Raw genomic sequence first — 10599 nt, 5'->3', positions numbered from 1 at the left:
TTGGAGATCTAGATCCTCTTACTCATCACAAGGCGAATTCCCTGATCCAAGTGTCATTTTGGAAGCTTCCTGGGCATTTGACACATTGAGGAATGACTGTGCCACTTGGCCAATCTCGCCCAGCGCAGGTAGCCTTCATTGCTTTTGACATTCAGCGCAGGTACAGAGTGGAGCAGTTGACATTCAGCGCAGATGCTCAATGGAGCAGTTGACATGATCCAGAATTTGCTTGTTTTTGAGTGTTTTCAGGTGGAGAACTGATATTTAGTGCTGTGGTTTGCTGACCTTGTTCCTCTAGGGGTAGGAACAACATGTTTAGGGACTTTGGATCCCTCATATTATTGACATTTCATGCTTCATGGTGTAAGGCACAAAAATGTCTATAACAACCATGATTTCTAAGTCACCTACAACTTTTAGGATGGCAACGTTGAGGTCAATGGCCTTATGTAAGCCCAAGATGAGTGCTTCATACTCTGCATTGTTATTCGTGCACTTGAATTCCAAGCGGCTAGAGATTAAATTCTTTTTCTCTGCAACAAGTCTATTAAAACGCAACCAACTCTAGAACCCTCCTGCGTTTTGGAACCATCAAAATACATAGTCCAAACATTGTATACAAGGAATATGAACTGCACTAGTACTACTACTACTACTACTAACTATACATAGTTCATTATCCTTAGTTGGACAAGGAAGGAGATCTAATTGTGTGTCAGGTGGAACTGGGGATGGTTATGCAAGATAACACCCGAGTTGAATTTCCAAAAATTAATTGCCAAATAATAATTATGTGAAAGCCATTGGCTCATTATGTACGTTCAATGGAGTGACCATGTGTTTCATATATCCCTCTGATTCTACCTAGATCTGATTATTTATGCCCCTGTACGGAAGCCATAAGTGTGACCAGTCTATGGAAAAATACCCTTGAATCTTGTTAGACCAGTCTATGCTCAGTAACACTCCATATGCTTCTGTGATGTCCATAATCACTATGTTGATGCAATGGTGGACTTGTCCGTTAGATGATAAGCGGATGATAACATCTCTGAGTTCACCAATTGCCTGGACATGAGTCTTGTCCAACTGAATAATCTGTGCATATGTACTTTCCCATTTAGCATTGATTTTCTTAGCAATAAATAATGGCATGACATTTACCAATGCACCTGAATTAGCCAAGCAATTAAGTATATTGAAATTGCAGATTTTGAAAATTAACAAGAATGGCTGGCAGAGTGTGTTTGCATCCATCATGAGTGCATTAAGTACAAATGTGAGAGTATCAGGAGACTTACTAGATCCCTTGTCTGAAGAGGTAGCATTACCTGAAGAGGTTTTCCCAAGTGCCCATAGAAGGATGTCTCGCTGGCTCATGATCTTTGTTAGTTCGAACATGGAGATGTTAGCACGAACCTTCTTCATATCATCTACAATGTTATAATCCACAGCGGGAAGACTGACTGAGGTGTCCAGGGATGGAACTTGGTTTGTGGTTTCTGGAGGGATGGTTTTTTCCTTACTGTTGTCGGAAACACTTTTAGTTGAAAGTCCTTTCCTAGACTTGCTCTGAGTGTTTTGCGCAGATTTAGTCGGTGGGTTGATTTTCCTTAACATGTTTTCTTTGAATTTCTGCTTCAGCAACTCAATTATGGTGGTCGGCCCTTGGCTTCTTAGGTTGTATCAGTTGTTCTGCTTCTGGGCCGAACCATCACTCGAAGGTTGTTTATTGGCAGTACTTGAGTACTCTTTTGGGAAGTGAGAACGCGGTTAAATATGTTCATTGCATGCCCAACACTTGGAGCTTCATCAATTACAGTAGTTTCTTCCTTCTCTTCATTAGGCTCAGTTTTCTCTTTATCCATGACTAAATCAACAAGTTGCGCAACCATCCTTCTCATGACTTGGTTCCACTGTGGGCACGTCTTTTATGAATGATGCTCTTGATGAAACATGCAATATTGATCCGTGCCTATTTTCTCAATGTTCAGGACAACATTGGAACTTTGCGCAGACTTTGTTGGTTGGTTACTGCTACTGCTAGAAGTTTCACTCCTTCTGAACAGGTACTTGGGGGGCTTGCTGCTCATGGTAGTCTTGCTTGTCCTTAGTTTGAGTTCTTCCATTTTAGTGGTTAGAGACTTCACGAGACAAGTCATCCTTTCAAGATCATTTGGTTCTTTCTCCTTAACCTTGCTCACAGAGGCCTGAGACCTCTTAGTCGTGTCCTTGGAGTGTTTTGTTGATTCATCATTTGAGATGACTCCAATAGTGTGAAGTCCTTCTCAACAATGATAGCCTCTTCGTAGTTTTCAGTCAATGTCTATTTTGCAGTTCGATTTACAAACGCACAATACTTGCTGGCAAGGTAGAAGTGTAGTAATCTATGGTGATGGAGTCATGAGGTTTTGTGTTTTCCGAAAATTTGTTCAAGATTTGATTGAACCTCTAGTTGAAATCTTTCACTTTTTCCATTTTCTCTATCTTAATATTACCAAGCTCTTTCAATAACATGGCAGGGGTCTTGTCATCAACAATTTTTTCAAGAAATATCTTCTTGAACGCCCTCCAATTCTGGATGGATTTTGGAGGAAAGTTGCGATACCATATAGCTACTCTACCATCCAAAGTACATGGAAAAAGTTTGCATGCAACATCATCATAACGTACCTCAAGTGTTTGCAGATGTAGGTAAAATTTATCCAGATGGTCTTCAACCTTCACTATCTTATCAAGGTCATACTTCATCAAGAGCTTCTCTGAATGCTTTCGCATCTTGTGCAGGACACCTGGAAGTGCCAATGGGCCCTGAGTCATTCCGTCCATATTTTGATCTGTCATGTCTTCTTCTTCATTTTCCTCCTCTTCTTTATCGGAATCAAATGGTTCTTCTTCCATTCTCCTTCCTCTCCACCTATCCCGCCAACAGTTGAGCCTGAGAGTAAGATGTTTCCTTCGTGAAAACATGGAGGCTATTCTTCCCTTTCCACAAAGTCTGTTAATTCTTCAATAGTGGCAAGAACCACTGCTTCAACGGACAAGACTACTATCCTTATGGGGGTGGTCTTGTTATTCTTTGGAGAATATGGAAAACTGATTACTCCTAGAATCAATCCAAAAAATTTTGCAAATTGACGAGTTATAGGGTGAATGGCCCAAAGCTGATCATACGAGATTTCACATTCAGGGCTAGGTTGAGAAGAGTTACCAACTTCAGAAACACGAGTAGGGGAGGTGGAATGAATGTTGTTTCCTTGACTAGATAATGGAATGATGGGGTTGGTGGGTCTATCAACTATAAAACACTGGTTTCCCTCCTTCTAGCACCTGAAATGTTGACGGTGCTGGACCCACCAACATTTAGGGGATCTCCCCGATATGAAGCGTCAATTAGACCTCACACCATTTAGTGTAGGAGTCCCATCTAGTGTAAAGGCTCGGTTTCCAAATCCTTAAAGATTTTCCTTAGCTCTAGCTCACGTCACGAGAAAGTGATGCAATGGTGTCTTCAAAAAGCAAGGGAAGTCTGACGAGTGAGTGTGCAATTGCAATTGTGTTGAGGTTCTTCTACTCCAAAGGGGGTAATAAAAATGAGCCTCTAAGTGAGAGGTAATAGTACTAACGAAGAAGAGACACACATAAACCAAAAGGATCTATCTAACATCTAGCAGAATAGTCCACAGCGGATGCGACAATCGTTACAACCAACAAACAAAGAAATATTTGTCTAGTATCCCACAGAATAGTCCATAAGGATGGGACAACGATAACAACCATTACAACACATTCTCAATAAGATAAGCACTAAAATAACTGAAATAGTTCAACTATCTTAGTACATGTGAAAACAAACATGAAATACAAACGTCCACAAAATAGTCTTACAAACATTCATAGTCCATGCATGAAGAACGTGTTGGCCTTAAAAGGCTTATGTTATTAAGAAAAAGTTCCAAGACACATGTTTACAATGTACATCACTAGCCCCAGTAGTGGGACATTGGAGCCACTCCTTTCTCCTCAAAGAGCTAGTTGATCTCTCTAATGCCTTGCGGGAGGAGCCAAGGTGAAAAGTATTTTGCTCATATAATGAGGGGGTATATATAACCAAGGGGTGATGCTTCCCCCTTGTGACTCTTTGACTACCCTCATGACTATTCAACTTCCTATGACTTTTCAACTTACATGACTCTTCATATTCATGTGTTTCCTTTGGACTTCCACTTTACAATACATTTGAATACAATATACATGGTCCACAATAGTGATGTGGCATATGACTACTCATGACATGAGATGACATGACATTGCTGACATAGACTGCTTAATGATGCGGCAATGTCAAGTCACTAGTGATGTTGAGTGCTAGATGTCTCCTTGGATATGCTTTCTCTTCTCCTCTCCATGGCTTGGTGATGCAGAGTCTTCAATGATCTTAAGTCTTGGATGGTAGTTGCAAACTTGTGTCCCTTTACTTCCTCATGATAGATACACTGGTAAGTTTAGTTACAAGGAAGTCCTTATGCATGCTTCCCTCCTCCTTCTAAGTTTAGTTACAAGGAAGTCCTTATGCATGCTTCCCTCCTTCTCCTTCTTTATCATCTCACCATGACTTGATAGTGTACATGTTCTTGCAATTCACTCATGACGAGAAAACATCAATCCAAAAACTCCCTAATCTAAGATGATGCATTATTATCCATGAACTGAGCCCGGGACAAGTCACAGACTGGGAGAAAGGGCCAAGTGACTACGGACTGTGCAGTTCCAACACACAAAGAGAGATATATATCACTAAGACTGCACAATGCGCAGCTCAGGCTACACTGAGGGATATTTCTACATAGTCCTCACTCGGGGGGAAATTGTGTAGTGCCACTGAGGGGGAAATTGCGTAATACCCATTGAGGGAAAAATTGCGTAGTTAAAGTAGGCAGTGGAGGCTACAGGATGGAGCCCTGGGAGGACAAACTACACAGTTTCAGGAGGAAAGGGGGAATGGGCAACTGGGAGGCTTGAAGGTCAGAATTGCACAGTTTTTGGAGGCAATGAGCTCCAGCTAAGTAAGGGTACTGGAGGAAGCATTTGCGCAGTTTTGGAGGTCAAGGGAGGTTGGGCTTTTTGTGCATTACACAGTTTCAACAGGCAAGGAAAACTTGGAGGCACTCTAGAAGGCACAACTGCACAATTCTGGAAGCCAAGGAGGCTACTAGACTCAAGAATTGCACAGAACAACAACCCTAAAGGGTAGCGATTGTGCACTGTGAAATTCCAGGAAGCAGGATCACATCCAAGAGGGCTAATAATACATAGTGCATAGCTCAATCGAGACTCGATGAAGCTAAGTTTCTCGGCCAGGAATATTTTTCGAAAATGGCTAAGTGCGGAAAGAGAGATGGACTCGTGATGAACTTGAGTTGTGATCACACACTTAACATACTTTGACAACATGACAACATAGATCATCGGAACACATAAACAAAGCATTCTCCTCTGTGTGACTGCCTCATGACAAGATATGACAAGTGCGACACTTAAGATAGACTTTAAGATGACTGTGACAACACTTGTGCGACAGTGCTCAAAATTGTGTATGAATGCAACAAATGTTTACATGGTTGGGGAAACTCATATACACAAAGACCGACCTTTGAAACCACCAAAAAAAGGCTTGCAAACATTGTACGATAATCAAACATGCTAAAAGACGACAGTTAATTCAACATGCAAAAGGGGTCGAATAACTTCAAGAAAGCTCATGAAATGAGCTTCAATATTTGCAACAATCAAGGAAAAGACCAAGGAAGACTCTGAAATTTGAGTGCAAGCCAAAATTTTTGAGGGTGTTACAGCAACTACAACACCTCTGTATGGACTGTAGGAGGTGGCTTTGTGGTCCCAACCTCCAGTATTGTCTTGATCAACCTATTGATGTAATCCAGCATCAAAGGTAAACTATGACTAGTAGGTGAACTGGCAGAGATGTTATGCATCTCTCGTGTGATCCACGTATGCTGGGTTGTAGCATCTTCCAATGTGATATGAGTTGTAGCATCATCCCACGAAGGGATCGATGTTACATTGTGGTCCTCAGCTTTGCCCTACTGAGGGTTTGCAAATCATAAACATAATTTAACATATATAATTAACAAACTAAAAGCATAATAACATATACGTTAAATTCAAACACATCAGTTGAAGAAAATTTTAAAATTAAAGACAATTTCAAGAGATAAACACATAAAATTTAAAGAGGATTTAAAAATGCAAGATGTGTACTGGAAATAGGTGAAGCAAGTCCACTAGAGGTAGCATGATTCTCAGCAGAGACAAAAACATTGTCTCTAACACTCTGATTGGCGTCAGAGAAAGTATCTATGAGTGGAATGCGCACTTTGGGTGGGCTAAGTGGTCTATCGCGAGCTCGATCATGTATAACAGATCCCCTCATACAACGACAACCTGCAATTGGGGTGCATATATGGGATGTCTTTGATATTACATATAATACATATAAACTAATTCAAGAAAAAAATGTTGACTAAACCATTAAATATAATACATATAAACTAACACAAGAAAAAAATGTTGACTTAGAAAGAATGTTGACAAGAAAACCATTTCTAAACTCAAGCATAATAATCTACCCTGAAGTCTTAAACTTTAGAGTCAATTTTTTGATAATTTATCAACCAAAGAATTGAGTTCCATGTAAACACAATCAAAAGAAGTGACCTAATCTACCTTCACATCTTTTCCCCTTTCTATGATGTTTTTTATTCATAGAGAATAAATATGTAAAAATTGAAATAAACGTATTTACAATACTAATAGAACTTCATTTCAACCAAATTCTCCAATAGACTTTAAGTTCTTATAATGTTTGACTTTGACACATGACATGTACTAGGTGCAAGCACATGAAGAAAGTGTTTCTTGTACAACACACGACATAATAAAACAATATGGTATAAATTAGAAAAGAGTCAAAATGCTTTTATCCACTGGACCAAATGCATTTTTCATGATAGATTTAATGTATATATTAATGATACATTGTTGAAACATGAACTTATATATATAGTTATATATTAAATGGTGTGTGTGTGTGTGTGTTATGCTATTTTTTTTAATGTGGTGCACGAAGATTGAGTGGTCACTACATCCATGGGAAAATTCAGGTAGATCAACCCAAAGGGATCTACCTGTTGGCCAAACTAGCAGGGCCTAACCACAAGGGCATCGAGGAGATTTGACCTCGTGACCTCCCGATTGGTAAGGTACTTAGCAACGGGAACTCAACCAACTGGGCTATCACTTGGGGCTTGAAAGCAATTGTCATTTTTAATTTTTTTTGTAATTCAGCACCCGCAAGGGATTTGAACCAGTGCCCTATTGCATGGTGTGCCTTAACAGTGCACCCTTCACTGTTAATCCAAAGCCCCATGGACTGCTATGTTAAATGTTATAGTTATGCACAACACATGTTATGCTCTCTCTCTCTCTCTCTCTCTCTCTCTCTATATATATATATATATATATATATGTTATGTCGCTATATATATAATTATGTTATGTTAAGAACTTATAGAACTATGTTATGTTATAAACAATATATATAGAACTATAAGATAATCTAGATGTGATGTTATAACTTTATAATAGTTATTTATATTTATAGTTATATTTATAATTATATAGTTATGAACTATAGTTAAATAAAAAATTTTACATGCTATGTTATATCTATAAAGAGAGTTACATATGTTATGTTAAATAACACTTCATGTTTTTTTAAATAGTTATGGAACTATTTTATGTTATAAATAATATATATATAATATATAACTAAATGTTTGTTTTGTTTGTTTGTTTGTTTGTTTTTTTTTGTTTTGTTTTTTTTTTTTTTTTTTCACAGGTCGGAAAACCTATCATAACTTAGTTGTGAAACCAGCAGTGAGGACAACTATCTCTAGTTGCTAACCGTAAATGTAGGCTTACTCATCACCGTTAATCAAGGAAAACCATGCCACCTGGAATAACCCACTGGTAGTCCATAAAGGGACATACTTTCACTCCTGCCAAATGCTTCTGGGTCTTGGGTTGTTAACATATTTCTTTACATCTAAGGAAAACAAGCTCTTAGCCAAACAAATGCACTTTTAGGACATACTCCAGGCCCATAAATATGATATTGTAACTTTATAATAATTAAATATATAAAATCATATAGTTATGAACTATAATTATATGTTATGTTATATATATATATATATATAAAATATTATATAGTGTGATGTTATAATTTTATAATAGTTAAATATAAATAATTATATTTATAATTATATAGATATGAGTTATAATTATAGTTTTGTAACATGCTAGGTTTTATATGTGTTAAATAGTTTTATGTTATGTGAAATAACTTTATATTATGAATTAAATAGTTATAGAATTATGCTATGTTGTAACATGTTATGATGTTATGTTATGTTATGTTATATATATATATATAATAATTACTTTTTTAGATTTTTAACTTTAAAATTAATATTTTATTTTTAAAACTAACCGTATTATATTTATTATTAAAAAATATCCAAAATATAAATTAATTTTAATTTAAAATATATTGAAATTTCTTATTTGATAAATAAAAGTTTATTACGAACAACCATATACATTATGTCAATTTCGAACTCTTAATTTATTTACTCATAGTTGTAGTTTTGTTGGTTTCTATTTTAGAGCGTTAAAAATTTAAAATGCATTTTAAATAACCAAAAAAATGAAAATTTATTTCACAATATTCCTAAAGAAAAACTTTAAAACCCAAAATAATTAAAAAATAACATTTTTACCATTCAAAATTAGAAAATATACATTTAATAAACAAAACATGCTACTATTAAGTAAAAAAAAAAAAAAAATTTAACCTAAATTATAATTCTTTTTGTGGTTTCGAAGTCTTTTCTAGGTTGGTTTTTGTGGTTTTCTAAGTTGTTTTGAAAGATGTTTTTATGGTTTTTTATGGTTTTCTAAGTTGGTTTCGGGGTTTTCCAAATTGTTTTGAAGGGTTTTTTTTATGGTTTTTGTAGTTTTCAAGGTTTTTTTATGGTAAGTTTGTTTGTTTTGTTTTGTTTTGTTTTTTTTTTTTTTTTTTTTTTTTTCATTTTTTCGAAAAAAACAAAGACAAAAATGATAAAATACCTACCTTCAGTTGAGCCTCTGAGACATTGGCGAGGTTGGTTGAAACGCTCCGTGCTCTAATTGCTTGATCGAGCTCCAATACTCTCGGTCGAGGTCTAAATTGTTCCACGGTCTATGCAAATGGCAGACGCAAGCCACGGGTGGGCAATTTAATAGGAAAAAATGGCTCAGTCGAGCCTTAGGGTTTTTTGTCGCACAGAATATCTAGGCACCGCAACAACGGCTCAGATCGGGGGTTGTCACACTGATCCTCAATCTCCCTGTTTGAGTTGTCTCCCAATAACAGACTAACAGGGGTAGACCCTATGGAAATAGAATAAGGGAAAATTAGTTTGGAAACAACCAATCTGAGAAACACAGCTAAGAAACCAATACTTGTTTATATTATGCAAGATTTTGAAGGATTCAAATTGATTTGAGGAAAATGACACTAGTGTCTTGTGAAGTCAACTATCTTGCGAAGGAAATAAAGTCCAAATAATGGATGGGAAATTGTTGTTGAATGATTCGACTACTTTATATGTGTAAATGCAAAACTTAAAGCTATGTGAAACGCAGGGACCTGGTTAATTTTAATTAAATGTTTTTTTAAGTTTGATCCATTGATTTATTTTGTCAACCAAGCTTATGCTTGGAAGTAAAATTTTAATGTGCAAATACTAGCGTAGTATGTAAATGCAAAGTGAAATGATGTGATGGCAAAAAAAGTGCCTAAAATAGGAGTTATTTCTGAAATATGTCATGAGTGTTTTTTAACTTAAGGCTCAAAAAAATGATCTTAATGTGAAAACAAATACGTATACCAGTGATGTAAAATATAAACTCTGCACAAGTAATTACTGAAAACACAAATATGAAACCAATGTCAAATGTTGGAAATAAAACACTTTATATTCATAAATCCATTTGTATGAGGTACTCAATCAAAGATCTTTAGATGCAAAAGTAAAATTATATTAATCATTCCAAAATGAGCCTATAAAAACAAATGTACTTCAGAAATTAAACTAAGTGCTTAAATTCAGATCGCAAAATCTGAAATATCAGTTCTAGTAATCTGTTATTAAAACAAGTGAAAATTCGAACAATTTATTTTAAACCAGAGTTGTTATAACCATTTAAAATTCAATTTTTTTCTATGTGTAATAGCAGAAACTTCAAATGACAAACTGATAATTAATAATTCAGAAAATTTCTGAATTTAACTATTTCCAATCCAGTGATGCATTTGATCTAAAAAATCATAAATAAATTACTAAAAAAAGCAATGAAATACTATTCAGAAATTTGTCAATTAGCATGCAACAGTTTCTGAAAATAATTATATTTCTGAAATGTACTGCAAATTGATTTTGCCACTAAACTTTAGTTAACTGAAATTCTATG

The sequence above is a fragment of the Pinus tabuliformis genome, chromosome 3_1 (assembly GCF_031772625.1).
Source record: "Pinus tabuliformis cultivar Carrire ecotype Pingquan chromosome 3_1, CPIR1, whole genome shotgun sequence".
Taxonomy (NCBI): domain Eukaryota; kingdom Viridiplantae; phylum Streptophyta; class Pinopsida; order Pinales; family Pinaceae; genus Pinus; species Pinus tabuliformis.
Note: the sequence above shows the minus strand (reverse complement) of the source record.